Source organism: Brachyhypopomus gauderio, unplaced genomic scaffold (genome assembly GCF_052324685.1).
Source record: "Brachyhypopomus gauderio isolate BG-103 unplaced genomic scaffold, BGAUD_0.2 sc111, whole genome shotgun sequence".
NCBI classification, from domain to species: domain Eukaryota; kingdom Metazoa; phylum Chordata; class Actinopteri; order Gymnotiformes; family Hypopomidae; genus Brachyhypopomus; species Brachyhypopomus gauderio.
The window spans coordinates 416750-432675 of NW_027506932.1; the positions used below are offsets into that span (position 1 = coordinate 416750).

Sequence of the window (15926 nt, forward strand, 5' to 3'; positions counted from 1 at the left end):
AGTTCAAGATTTGATTTCTTATTTTGGCCTTTTGAGGCGTTTATTTAGGCTTTTTTGGCTCTTTTGCCTAGTGCACATTCTCAGTCTTGACTACACACATCTATGTATCACGCTTTTATGCACAAATCAGTTGGCATTTGGGCTGAAAAGACAGTAACACAATTCAACTCCTGAAGACTGTACTTGAAAACGTAATGTACCACACGTGCTAGGGAAAATACAGTCCCGGCTTGTCATGCTAATGTAAGAGCCAGATGTGCTAGATCTATGCTCTGTGGACACTGGCTTAACAGCAAATTATTTATTCACCCTCACTCGTCTGCAGTTGCGATTCACTTAGTGAAAGGTATCGCTAGTGTAATAGCTACCAGAGCATCCACATTTTTGTTGTCAATGTAGGCTTGGCTGGCAATTTAACCCAAAAAAGGGCCAGGGATCTCTTGCTTCTAAACAATAACCGAAGCTGTAGTCCAAAAAGTTGCTTTGCCATTCAGAAATGGTCTATTTTAATGTTGACATGTCTTAGATGCAGATGTCACAACAATGCAGTAAAGTAGAGCACTGTACATAGTTTTAGTCAAATAACATATAAAGGGCTCGTCCGGGATTTGAACCCGGGACCTCTCGCACCCAAAGCGAAAATCATACGCCTAGACCAACGAGCCTACTAGTTCAAGATTTGCTTTCTTATTTTGGCCTTTTGAGGCGTTTATTTTGGCTTTTTTTGGCTCTTTTGCCTAGTGCACAGTCTCAGTCTTGACTACACACATGAATGTATCAAGCCCTTATGCACAAATCAGTTGGCATTTGGGCTGAAAAGACAGTAACACAATTCAACTCCTGGAGACTGTACTTAAAAACGTAATATACCACACGTGCTAGGGAAAATACAGTCCCAGCTTGTCATGCTAATGTAAGAGCCAGATGTGCTAGATCTATGCTCTGTGGACACTGGCTTAACAGCAAATTATTTATTCACCCTCACTCGTCTGCAGTTGCGATTCACTTAGTGAAAGGTATCACTAGTGTAATAGCTACCAGAGCATCCACATTTTTGTTGTCAATGTAGGCTTGGCTGGCAATTTAACCCAAAAAAGGGCCAGGGATCTCTTGCTTCTAAACAATAACCGAAGCTGTAGTCCAAAAGGTTGCTTTGCCATTCAGAAATGGTCTATTTTAATGTTGACATGTCTTAGATGCAGATGTCACAACAATGCAGTAAAGAAGAGCACTGTACATAATTTTAGTCAAATAACATATAAAGGGCTCGTCCGGGATTTGAACCCAGGACCTCTCACACCCGAAGCTAGAATCATACGACTAGACCAACGAGCCTTCTATTTCAAGATTTGATTTCTTATTTTGGCCTTTTGAGGCGTTTATTTTGGCTTTTTTGGCTCTTTTGCCTAGTGCACAGTCTCAGTCTTGACTACACACATGAATGTATCAAGCCCTTATGCACAAATCAGTTGGCATTTGGGCTGAAAAGACAGTAACACAATTCAACTCCTGGAGACTGTACTTGAAAACGTAATATACCACACGTGCTAGGGAAAGTACAGTCCCGGCTTGTCATGCTAATGTAAGAGCCAGATGTGCTAGATCTATGCTCTGTGGACACTGGCTTAACAGCAAATTATTTATTCACCCTCACTCGTCTGCAGTTGCGATTCACTTCGTGACAGGTATCGCTATTGTAATAGCTACCAGAGCATCCACATTTTTGTTGTCAATGTAGGCTTGGCTGGCAATTTAACCCAAAAAAGGGCCAGGGATCTCTCGCTTCTAAACAATAACAGAATAACCGAAGATGTAGTCCAACAAGCTGCTTTGCCATTCAGAAACGGTCTGTTTAAACGTTGACATGTCTTAGAAGCAGATGTCACAACAATGCAGTAAAGAAGAGCACTGTACATAATTTTAGTCAAATAACATATAAAGGGCTCGTCCGGGATTTGAACCCGGGACCTCTCACACCCGAAGCTAGAATCATACGACTAGACCAACGAGCCTTCTATTTCAAGATTTGATTTCTTATTTTGGCCTTTTGAGGCGTTTATTTAGGCTTTTTTGGCTCTTTTGCCTAGTGCACATTCTCAGTCTTGACTACACACATCTATGTATCACGCTTTTATGCACAAATCAGTTGGCATTTGGGCTGAAAAGACAGTAACACAATTCAACTCCTGGAGACTGTACTTGAAAACGTAATATACCACACGTGCTAGGGAAAATACAGTCCCGGCTTGTCATGCTAATGTAAGAGCCAGATGTGCTAGATCTATGCTCTGTGGACACTGGCTTAACAGCAAATTATTTATTCACCCTCACTCGTCTGCAGTTGCGATTCACTTAGTGAAAGGTATCGCTAGTGTAATAGCTACCAGAGCATCCACATTTTTGTTGTCAATGTAGGCTTGGCTGGTAATTTAACCCAAAAAAGGGCCAGGGATCTCTTGCTTCTAAACAATAACCGAAGCTGTAGTCCAAAAAGTTGCTTTGCCATTCAGAAATGGTCTATTTTAATGTTGACATGTCTTAGATGCAGATGTCACAACAATGCAGTAAAGTAGAGCACTGTACATAGTTTTAGTCAAATAACATATAAAGGGCTCGTCCGGGATTTGAACCCGGGACCTCTCGCACCCAAAGCAAGAATCATACGCCTAGACCAACGAGCCTACTAGTTCAAGATTTGCTTTCTTATTTTGGCCTTTTGAGGCGTTTATTTTGGCTTTTTTTGGCTCTTTTGCCTAGTGCACAGTCTCAGTCTTGACTACACACATGAATGTATCAAGCCCTTATGCACAAATCAGTTGGCATTTGGGCTGAAAAGACAGTAACACAATTCAACTCCTGGAGACTGTACTTGAAAACGTAATATACCACACGTGCTAGGGAAAATACAGTCCCGGCTTGTCATGCTAATGTAAGAGCCAGATGTGCTAGATCTATGCTCTGTGGACACTGGCTTAACAGCAAATTATTTATTCACCCTCACTCGTCTGCAGTTGCGATTCACTTAGTGAAAGGTATCGCTAGTGTAATAGCTACCAGAGCATCCACATTTTTGTTGTCAATGTAGGCTTGGCTGGCAATTTAACCCAAAAAAGGGCCAGGGATCTCTTGCTTCTAAACAATAACCGAAGCTGTAGTCCAAAAAGTTGCTTTGCCATTCAGAAATGGTCTATTTTAATGTTGACATGTCTTAGATGCAGAAGTCACAACAATGCAGTAAAGTAGAGCACTGTACATAGTTTTAGTCAAATAACATATAAAGGGCTCGTCCGGGATTTGAACCCGGGACCTCTCGCACCCAAAGCGAGAATCATACGCCTAGACCAACGAGCCTACTAGTTCAACATTTGATTTCTTATTTTGGCCTTTTGAGGCGTTTATTTTGGCTTTTTTGGCTCTTTTGCCTAGTGCACAGTCTCAGTCTTGACTACACACATGAATGTATCAAGCCCTTATGCACAAATCAGTTGGCATTTGGGCTGAAAAGACAGTAACACAATTCAACTCCTGGAGACTGTACTTGAAAACGTAATATACCACACGTGCTAGGGAAAGTACAGTCCCGCCTTGTCATGCTAATGTAAGAGCCAGATGTGCTAGATCTATGCTCTGTGGACACTGGCTTAACAGCAAATTATTTATTCACCCTCACTCGTCTGCAGTTGCGATTCACTTCGTGACAGGTATCGCTATTGTAATAGCTACCAGAGCATCCACATTTTTGTTGTCAATGTAGGCTTGGCTGGCAATTTAACCCAAAAAAGGGCCAGGGATCTCTCGCTTCTAAACAATAACAGAATAACCGAAGATGTAGTCCAACAAGCTGCTTTGCCATTCAGAAACGGTCTGTTTAAACGTTGACATGTCTTAGAAGCAGATGTCACAACAATGCAGTAAAGAAGAGCACTGTACATAATTTTAGTCAAATAACATATAAAGGGCTCGTCCGGGATTTGAACCCGGGACCTCTCACACCCGAAGCGAGAATCATACGACTAGACCAACGAGCCTATTAGTTCAAGATTTGATTTCTTATTTTGGCCTTTTGAGGCGTTTATTTAGGCTTTTTTGGCTCTTTTGCCTAGTGCACATTCTCAGTCTTGACTACACACATCTATGTATCACGCTTTTATGCACAAATCAGTTGGCATTTGGGCTGAAAAGACAGTAACACAATTCAACTCCTGGAGACTGTACTTGAAAACGTAATATACCACACGTGCTAGGGAAAATACAGTCCCGGCTTGTCATGCTAATGTAAGAGCCAGATGTGCTAGATCTATGCTCTGTGGACACTGGCTTAACAGCAAATTATTTATTCACCCTCACTCGTCTGCAGTTGCGATTCACTTAGTGAAAGGTATCGCTAGTGTAATAGCTACCAGAGCATCCACATTTTTGTTGTCAATGTAGGCTTGGCTGGTAATTTAACCCAAAAAAGGGCCAGGGATCTCTTGCTTCTAAACAATAACCGAAGCTGTAGTCCAAAAAGTTGCTTTGCCATTCAGAAATGGTCTATTTTAATGTTGACATGTCTTAGATGCAGATGTCACAACAATGCAGTAAAGTAGAGCACTGTACATAGTTTTAGTCAAATAACATATAAAGGGCTCGTCCGGGATTTGAACCCGGGACCTCTCGCACCCAAAGCAAGAATCATACGCCTAGACCAACGAGCCTACTAGTTCAAGATTTGCTTTCTTATTTTGGCCTTTTGAGGCGTTTATTTTGGCTTTTTTTGGCTCTTTTGCCTAGTGCACAGTCTCAGTCTTGACTACACACATGAATGTATCAAGCCCTTATGCACAAATCAGTTGGCATTTGGGCTGAAAAGACAGTAACACAATTCAACTCCTGGAGACTGTACTTAAAAACGTAATATACCACACGTGCTAGGGAAAATACAGTCCCAGCTTGTCATGCTAATGTAAGAGCCAGATGTGCTAGATCTATGCTCTGTGGACACTGGCTTAACAGCAAATTATTTATTCACCCTCACTCGTCTGCAGTTGCGATTCACTTAGTGAAAGGTATCACTAGTGTAATAGCTACCAGAGCATCCACATTTTTGTTGTCAATGTAGGCTTGGCTGGCAATTTAACCCAAAAAAGGGCCAGGGATCTCTTGCTTCTAAACAATAACCGAAGCTGTAGTCCAAAAGGTTGCTTTGCCATTCAGAAATGGTCTATTTTAATGTTGACATGTCTTAGATGCAGATGTCACAACAATGCAGTAAAGAAGAGCACTGTACATAATTTTAGTCAAATAACATATAAAGGGCTCGTCCGGGATTTGAACCCGGGACCTCTCACACCCGAAGCTAGAATCATACGACTAGACCAACGAGCCTTCTATTTCAAGATTTGATTTCTTATTTTGGCCTTTTGAGGCGTTTATTTTGGCTTTTTTGGCTCTTTTGCCTAGTGCACAGTCTCAGTCTTGACTACACACATGAATGTATCAAGCCCTTATGCACAAATCAGTTGGCATTTGGGCTGAAAAGACAGTAACACAATTCAACTCCTGGAGACTGTACTTGAAAACGTAATATACCACACGTGCTAGGGAAAGTACAGTCCCGGCTTGTCATGCTAATGTAAGAGCCAGATGTGCTAGATCTATGCTCTGTGGACACTGGCTTAACAGCAAATTATTTATTCACCCTCACTCGTCTGCAGTTGCGATTCACTTCGTGACAGGTATCGCTATTGTAATAGCTACCAGAGCATCCACATTTTTGTTGTCAATGTAGGCTTGGCTGGCAATTTAACCCAAAAAAGGGCCAGGGATCTCTCGCTTCTAAACAATAACAGAATAACCGAAGATGTAGTCCAACAAGCTGCTTTGCCATTCAGAAACGGTCTGTTTAAACGTTGACATGTCTTAGAAGCAGATGTCACAACAATGCAGTAAAGAAGAGCACTGTACATAATTTTAGTCAAATAACATATAAAGGGCTCGTCCGGGATTTGAACCCGGGACCTCTCACACCCGAAGCTAGAATCATACGACTAGACCAACGAGCCTTCTATTTCAAGATTTGATTTCTTATTTTGGCCTTTTGAGGCGTTTATTTAGGCTTTTTTGGCTCTTTTGCCTAGTGCACATTCTCAGTCTTGACTACACACATCTATGTATCACGCTTTTATGCACAAATCAGTTGGCATTTGGGCTGAAAAGACAGTAACACAATTCAACTCCTGGAGACTGTACTTGAAAACGTAATATACCACACGTGCTAGGGAAAATACAGTCCCGGCTTGTCATGCTAATGTAAGAGCCAGATGTGCTAGATCTATGCTCTGTGGACACTGGCTTAACAGCAAATTATTTATTCACCCTCACTCGTCTGCAGTTGCGATTCACTTAGTGAAAGGTATCGCTAGTGTAATAGCTACCAGAGCATCCACATTTTTGTTGTCAATGTAGGCTTGGCTGGTAATTTAACCCAAAAAAGGGCCAGGGATCTCTTGCTTCTAAACAATAACCGAAGCTGTAGTCCAAAAAGTTGCTTTGCCATTCAGAAATGGTCTATTTTAATGTTGACATGTCTTAGATGCAGATGTCACAACAATGCAGTAAAGTAGAGCACTGTACATAGTTTTAGTCAAATAACATATAAAGGGCTCGTCCGGGATTTGAACCCGGGACCTCTCGCACCCAAAGCAAGAATCATACGCCTAGACCAACGAGCCTACTAGTTCAAGATTTGCTTTCTTATTTTGGCCTTTTGAGGCGTTTATTTTGGCTTTTTTTGGCTCTTTTGCCTAGTGCACAGTCTCAGTCTTGACTACACACATGAATGTATCAAGCCCTTATGCACAAATCAGTTGGCATTTGGGCTGAAAAGACAGTAACACAATTCAACTCCTGGAGACTGTACTTGAAAACGTAATATACCACACGTGCTAGGGAAAATACAGTCCCGGCTGGTCATGCTAATGTAAGAGCCAGATGTGCTAGATCTATGCTCTGTGGACACTGGCTTAACAGCAAATTATTTATTCACCCTCACTCGTCTGCAGTTGCGATTCACTTAGTGAAAGGTATCGCTAGTGTAATAGCTACCAGAGCATCCACATTTTTGTTGTCAATGTAGGCTTGGCTGGCAATTTAACCCAAAAAAGGGCCAGGGATCTCTTGCTTCTAAACAATAACCGAAGCTGTAGTCCAAAAAGTTGCTTTGCCATTCAGAAATGGTCTATTTTAATGTTGACATGTCTTAGATGCAGAAGTCACAACAATGCAGTAAAGTAGAGCACTGTACATAGTTTTAGTCAAATAACATATAAAGGGCTCGTCCGGGATTTGAACCCGGGACCTCTCGCACCCAAAGCGAGAATCATACGCCTAGACCAACGAGCCTACTAGTTCAACATTTGATTTCTTATTTTGGCCTTTTGAGGCGTTTATTTTGGCTTTTTTGGCTCTTTTGCCTAGTGCACAGTCTCAGTCTTGACTACACACATGAATGTATCAAGCCCTTATGCACAAATCAGTTGGCATTTGGGCTGAAAAGACAGTAACACAATTCAACTCCTGGAGACTGTACTTGAAAACGTAATATACCACACGTGCTAGGGAAAGTACAGTCCCGCCTTGTCATGCTAATGTAAGAGCCAGATGTGCTAGATCTATGCTCTGTGGACACTGGCTTAACAGCAAATTATTTATTCACCCTCACTCGTCTGCAGTTGCGATTCACTTCGTGACAGGTATCGCTATTGTAATAGCTACCAGAGCATCCACATTTTTGTTGTCAATGTAGGCTTGGCTGGCAATTTAACCCAAAAAAGGGCCAGGGATCTCTCGCTTCTAAACAATAACAGAATAACCGAAGATGTAGTCCAACAAGCTGCTTTGCCATTCAGAAACGGTCTGTTTAAACGTTGACATGTCTTAGAAGCAGATGTCACAACAATGCAGTAAAGAAGAGCACTGTACATAATTTTAGTCAAATAACATATAAAGGGCTCGTCCGGGATTTGAACCCGGGACCTCTCACACCCGAAGCGAGAATCATACGACTAGACCAACGAGCCTTCTATTTCAAGATTTGATTTCTTATTTTGGCCTTTTGAGGCGTTTATTTTGGCTTTTTTGGCTCTTTTGCCTAGTGCACATTCTCAGTCTTGACTACACACATCTATGTATCACGCTTTTATGCACAAATCAGTTGGCATTTGGGCTGAAAAGACAGTAACACAATTCAACTCCTGAAGACTGTACTTGAAAACGTAATGTACCACACGTGCTAGGGAAAATACAGTCCCGGCTTGTCATGCTAATGTAAGAGCCAGATGTGCTAGATCTATGCTCTGTGGACACTGGCTTAACAGCAAATTATTTATTCACCCTTACTCGTCTGCAGTTGCGATTCACTTAGTGAAAGGTATCGCTAGTGTAATAGCTACCAGAGCATCCACATTTTTGTTGTCAATGTAGGCTTGGCTGGTAATTTAACCCAAAAAAGGGCCAGGGATCTCTTGCTTCTAAACAATAACCGAAGCTGTAGTCCAAAAAGTTGCTTTGCCATTCAGAAATGGTCTATTTTAATGTTGACATGTCTTAGATGCAGATGTCACAACAATGCAGTAAAGTAGAGCACTGTACATAGTTTTAGTCAAATAACATATAAAGGGCTCGTCCGGGATTTGAACCCGGGACCTCTCGCACCCAAAGCAAGAATCATACGCCTAGACCAACGAGCCTACTAGTTCAAGATTTGCTTTCTTATTTTGGCCTTTTGAGGCGTTTATTTTGGCTTTTTTTGGCTCTTTTGCCTAGTGCACAGTCTCAGTCTTGACTACACACATGAATGTATCAAGCCCTTATGCACAAATCAGTTGGCATTTGGGCTGAAAAGACAGTAACACAATTCAACTCCTGGAGACTGTACTTGAAAACGTAATATACCACACGTGCTAGGGAAAATACAGTCCCGGCTTGTCATGCTAATGTAAGAGCCAGATGTGCTAGATCTATGCTCTGTGGACACTGGCTTAACAGCAAATTATTTATTCACCCTCACTCGTCTGCAGTTGCGATTCACTTAGTGAAAGGTATCGCTAGTGTAATAGCTACCAGAGCATCCACATTTTTGTTGTCAATGTAGGCTTGGCTGGCAATTTAACCCAAAAAAGGGCCAGGGATCTCTTGCTTCTAAACAATAACCGAAGCTGTAGTCCAAAAAGTTGCTTTGCCATTCAGAAATGGTCTATTTTAATGTTGACATGTCTTAGATGCAGATGTCACAACAATGCAGTAAAGTAGAGCACTGTACATAGTTTTAGTCAAATAACATATAAAGGGCTCGTCCGGGATTTGAACCCGGGACCTCCCGCACCCAAAGCGAGAATCATATGCCTAGACCAACGAGCCTACTAGTTCAACATTTGATTTCTTATTTTGGCCTTTTGAGGCGTTTATTTTGGCTTTTTTGGCTCTTTTGCCTAGTGCACAGTCTCAGTCTTGACTACACACATGAATGTATCAAGCCCTTATGCACAAATCAGTTGGCATTTGGGCTGAAAAGACAGTAACACAATTCAACTCCTGGAGACTGTACTTGAAAACGTAATATACCACACGTGCTAGGGAAAGTACAGTCCCGCCTTGTCATGCTAATGTAAGAGCCAGATGTGCTAGATCTATGCTCTGTGGACACTGGCTTAACAGCAAATTATTTATTCACCCTCACTCGTCTGCAGTTGCGATTCACTTCGTGACAGGTATCGCTATTGTAATAGCTACCAGAGCATCCACATTTTTGTTGTCAATGTAGGCTTGGCTGGCAATTTAACCCAAAAAAGGGCCAGGGATCTCTCGCTTCTAAACAATAACAGAATAACCGAAGATGTAGTCCAACAAGCTGCTTTGCCATTCAGAAACGGTCTGTTTAAACGTTGACATGTCTTAGAAGCAGATGTCACAACAATGCAGTAAAGAAGAGCACTGTACATAATTTTAGTCAAATAACATATAAAGGGCTCGTCCGGGATTTGAACCCGGGACCTCTCACACCCGAAGCTAGAATCATACGACTAGACCAACGAGCCTTCTATTTCAAGATTTGATTTCTTATTTTGGCCTTTTGAGGCGTTTATTTAGGCTTTTTTGGCTCTTTTGCCTAGTGCACATTCTCAGTCTTGACTACACACATCTATGTATCACGCTTTTATGCACAAATCAGTTGGCATTTGGGCTGAAAAGACAGTAACACAATTCAACTCCTGGAGACTGTACTTGAAAACGTAATATACCACACGTGCTAGGGAAAATACAGTCCCGGCTTGTCATGCTAATGTAAGAGCCAGATGTGCTAGATCTATGCTCTGTGGACACTGGCTTAACAGCAAATTATTTATTCACCCTCACTCGTCTGCAGTTGCGATTCACTTAGTGAAAGGTATCGCTAGTGTAATAGCTACCAGAGCATCCACATTTTTGTTGTCAATGTAGGCTTGGCTGGTAATTTAACCCAAAAAAGGGCCAGGGATCTCTTGCTTCTAAACAATAACCGAAGCTGTAGTCCAAAAAGTTGCTTTGCCATTCAGAAATGGTCTATTTTAATGTTGACATGTCTTAGATGCAGAAGTCACAACAATGCAGTAAAGTAGAGCACTGTACATAGTTTTAGTCAAATAACATATAAAGGGCTCGTCCGGGATTTGAACCCGGGACCTCTCGCACCCAAAGCAAGAATCATACGCCTAGACCAACGAGCCTACTAGTTCAACATTTGATTTCTTATTTTGGCCTTTTGAGGCGTTTATTTTGGCTTTTTTGGCTCTTTTGCCTAGTGCACAGTCTCAGTCTTGACTACACACATGAATGTATCAAGCCCTTATGCACAAATCAGTTGGCATTTGGGCTGAAAAGACAGTAACACAATTCAACTCCTGGAGACTGTACTTGAAAACGTAATATACCACACGTGCTAGGGAAAGTACAGTCCCGGCTTGTCATGCTAATGTAAGAGCCAGATGTGCTAGATCTATGCTCTGTGGACACTGGCTTAACAGCAAATTATTTATTCACCCTCACTCGTCTGCAGTTGCGATTCACTTCGTGACAGGTATCGCTATTGTAATAGCTACCAGAGCATCCACATTTTTGTTGTCAATGTAGGCTTGGCTGGCAATTTAACCCAAAAAAGGGCCAGGGATCTCTCGCTTCTAAACAATAACAGAATAACCGAAGATGTAGTCCAACAAGCTGCTTTGCCATTCAGAAACGGTCTGTTTAAACGTTGACATGTCTTAGAAGCAGATGTCACAACAATGCAGTAAAGAAGAGCACTGTACATAATTTTAGTCAAATAACATATAAAGGGCTCGTCCGGGATTTGAACCCGGGACCTCTCACACCCGAAGCGAGAATCATACGACTAGACCAACGAGCCTTCTATTTCAAGATTTGATTTCTTATTTTGGCCTTTTGAGGCGTTTATTTAGGCTTTTTTGGCTCTTTTGCCTAGTGCACATTCTCAGTCTTGACTACACACATCTATGTATCACGCTTTTATGCACAAATCAGTTGGCATTTGGGCTGAAAAGACAGTAACACAATTCAACTCCTGAAGACTGTACTTGAAAACGTAATGTACCACACGTGCTAGGGAAAATACAGTCCCGGCTTGTCATGCTAATGTAAGAGCCAGATGTGCTAGATCTATGCTCTGTGGACACTGGCTTAACAGCAAATTATTTATTCACCCTCACTCGTCTGCAGTTGCGATTCACTTAGTGAAAGGTATCGCTAGTGTAATAGCTACCAGAGCATCCACATTTTTGTTGTCAATGTAGGCTTGGCTGGTAATTTAACCCAAAAAAGGGCCAGGGATCTCTTGCTTCTAAACAATAACCGAAGCTGTAGTCCAAAAAGTTGCTTTGCCATTCAGAAATGGTCTATTTTAATGTTGACATGTCTTAGATGCAGATGTCACAACAATGCAGTAAAGTAGAGCACTGTACATAGTTTTAGTCAAATAACATATAAAGGGCTCATCCGGGATTTGAACCCGGGACCTCTCGCACCCAAAGCAAGAATCATACGCCTAGACCAACGAGCCTACTAGTTCAAGATTTGCTTTCTTATTTTGGCCTTTTGAGGCGTTTATTTAGGCTTTTTTGGCTCTTTTGCCTAGTGCACATTCTCAGTCTTGACTACACACATCTATGTATCACGCTTTTATGCACAAATCAGTTGGCATTTGGGCTGAAAAGACAGTAACACAATTCAACTCCTGAAGACTGTACTTGAAAACGTAATATACCACACGTGCTAGGGAAAATACAGTCCCGGCTTGTCATGCTAATGTAAGAGCCAGATGTGCTAGATCTATGCTCTGTGGACACTGGCTTAACAGCAAATTATTTATTCACCCTCACTCGTCTGCAGTTGCGATTCACTTAGTGAAAGGTATCGCTAGTGTAATAGCTACCAGAGCATCCACATTTTTGTTGTCAATGTAGGCTTGGCTGGCAATTTAACCCAAAAAAGGGCCAGGGATCTCTTGCTTCTAAACAATAACCGAAGCTGTAGTCCAAAAAGTTGCTTTGCCATTCAGAAATGGTCTATTTTAATGTTGACATGTCTTAGATGCAGATGTCACAACAATGCAGTAAAGTAGAGCACTGTACATAGTTTTAGTCAAATAACATATAAAGGGCTCGTCCGGGATTTGAACCCGGGACCTCTCGCACCCAAAGCGAGAATCATACGCCTAGACCAACGAGCCTACTAGTTCGACATTTGATTTCTTATTTTGGCCTTTTGAGGCGTTTATTTTGGCTTTTTTGGCTCTTTTGCCTAGTGCACAGTCTCAGTCTTGACTACACACATGAATGTATCAAGCCCTTATGCACAAATCAGTTGGCATTTGGGCTGAAAAGACAGTAACACAATTCAACTCCTGGAGACTGTACTTGAAAACGTAATATACCACACGTGCTAGGGAAAGTACAGTCCCGCCTTGTCATGCTAATGTAAGAGCCAGATGTGCTAGATCTATGCTCTGTGGACACTGGCTTAACAGCAAATTATTTATTCACCCTCACTCGTCTGCAGTTGCGATTCACTTCGTGACAGGTATCGCTATTGTAATAGCTACCAGAGCATCCACATTTTTGTTGTCAATGTAGGCTTGGCTGGCAATTTAACCCAAAAAAGGGCCAGGGATCTCTCGCTTCTAAACAATAACAGAATAACCGAAGATGTAGTCCAACAAGCTGCTTTGCCATTCAGAAACGGTCTGTTTAAACGTTGACATGTCTTAGAAGCAGATGTCACAACAATGCAGTAAAGAAGAGCACTGTACATAATTTTAGTCAAATAACATATAAAGGGCTCGTCCGGGATTTGAACCCGGGACCTCTCACACCCGAAGCGAGAATCATACGACTAGACCAACGAGCCTTCTATTTCAAGATTTGATTTCTTATTTTGGCCTTTTGAGGCGTTTATTTAGGCTTTTTTGGCTCTTTTGCCTAGTGCACATTCTCAGTCTTGACTACACACATCTATGTATCACGCTTTTATGCACAAATCAGTTGGCATTTGGGCTGAAAAGACAGTAACACAATTCAACTCCTGAAGACTGTACTTGAAAACGTAATGTACCACACGTGCTAGGGAAAATACAGTCCCGGCTTGTCATGCTAATGTAAGAGCCAGATGTGCTAGATCTATGCTCTGTGGACACTGGCTTAACAGCAAATTATTTATTCACCCTCACTCGTCTGCAGTTGCGATTCACTTAGTGAAAGGTATCGCTAGTGTAATAGCTACCAGAGCATCCACATTTTTGTTGTCAATGTAGGCTTGGCTGGCAATTTAACCCAAAAAAGGGCCAGGGATCTCTTGCTTCTAAACAATAACCGAAGCTGTAGTCCAAAAAGTTGCTTTGCCATTCAGAAATGGTCTATTTTAATGTTGACATGTCTTAGATGCAGATGTCACAACAATGCAGTAAAGTAGAGCACTGTACATAGTTTTAGTCAAATAACATATAAAGGGCTCGTCCGGGATTTGAACCCGGGACCTCTCGCACCCAAAGCGAGAATCATACGCCTAGACCAACGAGCCTACTAGTTCAAGATTTGCTTTCTTATTTTGGCCTTTTGAGGCGTTTATTTTGGCTTTTTTTGGCTCTTTTGCCTAGTGCACAGTCTCAGTCTTGACTACACACATGAATGTATCAAGCCCTTATGCACAAATCAGTTGGCATTTGGGCTGAAAAGACAGTAACACAATTCAACTCCTGGAGACTGTACTTGAAAACGTAATATACCACACGTGCTAGGGAAAGTACAGTCCCGCCTTGTCATGCTAATGTAAGAGCCAGATGTGCTAGATCTATGCTCTGTGGACACTGGCTTAACAGCAAATTATTTATTCACCCTCACTCGTCTGCAGTTGCGATTCACTTCGTGACAGGTATCGCTATTGTAATAGCTACCAGAGCATCCACATTTTTGTTGTCAATGTAGGCTTGGCTGGCAATTTAACCCAAAAAAGGGCCAGGGATCTCTCGCTTCTAAACAATAACAGAATAACCGAAGATGTAGTCCAACAAGCTGCTTTGCCATTCAGAAACGGTCTGTTTAAACGTTGACATGTCTTAGAAGCAGATGTCACAACAATGCAGTAAAGAAGAGCACTGTACATAATTTTAGTCAAATAACATATAAAGGGCTCGTCCGGGATTTGAACCCGGGACCTCTCACACCCGAAGCGAGAATCATACGACTAGACCAACGAGCCTTCTATTTCAAGATTTGATTTCTTATTTTGGCCTTTTGAGGCGTTTATTTAGGCTTTTTTGGCTCTTTTGCCTAGTGCACATTCTCAGTCTTGACTACACACATCTATGTATCACGCTTTTATGCACAAATCAGTTGGCATTTGGGCTGAAAAGACAGTAACACAATTCAACTCCTGAAGACTGTACTTGAAAACGTAATGTACCACACGTGCTAGGGAAAATACAGTCCCGGCTTGTCATGCTAATGTAAGAGCCAGATGTGCTAGATCTATGCTCTGTGGACACTGGCTTAACAGCAAATTATTTATTCACCCTCACTCGTCTGCAGTTGCGATTCACTTAGTGAAAGGTATCGCTAGTGTAATAGCTACCAGAGCATCCACATTTTTGTTGTCAATGTAGGCTTGGCTGGCAATTTAACCCAAAAAAGGGCCAGGGATCTCTTGCTTCTAAACAATAACCGAAGCTGTAGTCCAAAAAGTTGCTTTGCCATTCAGAAATGGTCTATTTTAATGTTGACATGTCTTAGATGCAGATGTCACAACAATGCAGTAAAGTAGAGCACTGTACATAGTTTTAGTCAAATAACATATAAAGGGCTCGTCCGGGATTTGAACCCGGGACCTCTCGCACCCAAAGCAAGAATCATACGCCTAGACCAACGAGCCTACTAGTTCAAGATTTGCTTTCTTATTTTGGCCTTTTGAGGCGTTTATTTTGGCTTTTTTTGGCTCTTTTGCCTAGTGCACAGTCTCAGTCTTGACTACACACATGAATGTATCAAGCCCTTATGCACAAATCAGTTGGCATTTGGGCTGAAAAGACAGTAACACAATTCAACTCCTGGAGACTGTACTTGAAAACGTAATATACCACACGTGCTAGGGAAAATACAGTCCCGGCTTGTCATGCTAATGTAAGAGCCAGATGTGCTAGATCTATGCTCTGTGGACACTGGCTTAACAGCAAATTATTTATTCACCCTCACTCGTCTGCAGTTGCGATTCACTTAGTGAAAGGTATCGCTAGTGTAATAGCTACCAGAGAATCCACATTTTTGTTGTCAATGTAGGCTTGGCTGGCAATTTAACCCAAAAAAGGGCCAGGGATCTCTTGCTTCTAAACAATAACCGAAGCTGTA

The 15926-nt window shown here is 41.8% G+C and overlaps 17 non-coding genes across 17 annotated transcripts; all 17 read right to left on the bottom strand.

Moving 5' to 3' along the window:
* Window positions 1–593: 593 nt before the first annotated feature.
* Window positions 594–665, bottom strand: trnap-ugg (transfer RNA proline (anticodon UGG)). Its single transcript has one exon. It is a non-coding gene; the product is annotated as a tRNA-Pro (tRNA).
* A 1944-nt stretch (window positions 666–2609) lies between these two features.
* On the bottom strand, window positions 2610–2681 carry trnap-ugg (transfer RNA proline (anticodon UGG)). Its single transcript has one exon. It is a non-coding gene; the product is annotated as a tRNA-Pro (tRNA).
* A 598-nt stretch (window positions 2682–3279) lies between these two features.
* Window positions 3280–3351, bottom strand: trnap-ugg (transfer RNA proline (anticodon UGG)). The gene has a single exon. It is a non-coding gene; the product is annotated as a tRNA-Pro (tRNA).
* A 605-nt stretch (window positions 3352–3956) lies between these two features.
* Window positions 3957–4028, bottom strand: trnap-cgg (transfer RNA proline (anticodon CGG)). The gene has a single exon. It is a non-coding gene; the product is annotated as a tRNA-Pro (tRNA).
* Window positions 4029–4625: 597 nt separating this feature from the next.
* trnap-ugg (transfer RNA proline (anticodon UGG)) lies at window positions 4626–4697 on the bottom strand. Its single transcript has one exon. It is a non-coding gene; the product is annotated as a tRNA-Pro (tRNA).
* A 1944-nt stretch (window positions 4698–6641) lies between these two features.
* trnap-ugg (transfer RNA proline (anticodon UGG)) lies at window positions 6642–6713 on the bottom strand. The gene has a single exon. It is a non-coding gene; the product is annotated as a tRNA-Pro (tRNA).
* Window positions 6714–7311: 598 nt separating this feature from the next.
* trnap-ugg (transfer RNA proline (anticodon UGG)) lies at window positions 7312–7383 on the bottom strand. The gene has a single exon. It is a non-coding gene; the product is annotated as a tRNA-Pro (tRNA).
* Window positions 7384–7988: 605 nt separating this feature from the next.
* On the bottom strand, window positions 7989–8060 carry trnap-cgg (transfer RNA proline (anticodon CGG)). Its single transcript has one exon. It is a non-coding gene; the product is annotated as a tRNA-Pro (tRNA).
* A 597-nt stretch (window positions 8061–8657) lies between these two features.
* Window positions 8658–8729, bottom strand: trnap-ugg (transfer RNA proline (anticodon UGG)). Its single transcript has one exon. It is a non-coding gene; the product is annotated as a tRNA-Pro (tRNA).
* A 1944-nt stretch (window positions 8730–10673) lies between these two features.
* On the bottom strand, window positions 10674–10745 carry trnap-ugg (transfer RNA proline (anticodon UGG)). The gene has a single exon. It is a non-coding gene; the product is annotated as a tRNA-Pro (tRNA).
* A 605-nt stretch (window positions 10746–11350) lies between these two features.
* trnap-cgg (transfer RNA proline (anticodon CGG)) lies at window positions 11351–11422 on the bottom strand. Its single transcript has one exon. It is a non-coding gene; the product is annotated as a tRNA-Pro (tRNA).
* Window positions 11423–12019: 597 nt separating this feature from the next.
* trnap-ugg (transfer RNA proline (anticodon UGG)) lies at window positions 12020–12091 on the bottom strand. The gene has a single exon. It is a non-coding gene; the product is annotated as a tRNA-Pro (tRNA).
* A 597-nt stretch (window positions 12092–12688) lies between these two features.
* trnap-ugg (transfer RNA proline (anticodon UGG)) lies at window positions 12689–12760 on the bottom strand. Its single transcript has one exon. It is a non-coding gene; the product is annotated as a tRNA-Pro (tRNA).
* A 605-nt stretch (window positions 12761–13365) lies between these two features.
* Window positions 13366–13437, bottom strand: trnap-cgg (transfer RNA proline (anticodon CGG)). Its single transcript has one exon. It is a non-coding gene; the product is annotated as a tRNA-Pro (tRNA).
* A 597-nt stretch (window positions 13438–14034) lies between these two features.
* On the bottom strand, window positions 14035–14106 carry trnap-ugg (transfer RNA proline (anticodon UGG)). Its single transcript has one exon. It is a non-coding gene; the product is annotated as a tRNA-Pro (tRNA).
* Window positions 14107–14712: 606 nt separating this feature from the next.
* Window positions 14713–14784, bottom strand: trnap-cgg (transfer RNA proline (anticodon CGG)). The gene has a single exon. It is a non-coding gene; the product is annotated as a tRNA-Pro (tRNA).
* Window positions 14785–15381: 597 nt separating this feature from the next.
* trnap-ugg (transfer RNA proline (anticodon UGG)) lies at window positions 15382–15453 on the bottom strand. The gene has a single exon. It is a non-coding gene; the product is annotated as a tRNA-Pro (tRNA).
* Between the last annotated feature and the right edge of the window lie 473 nt (window positions 15454–15926).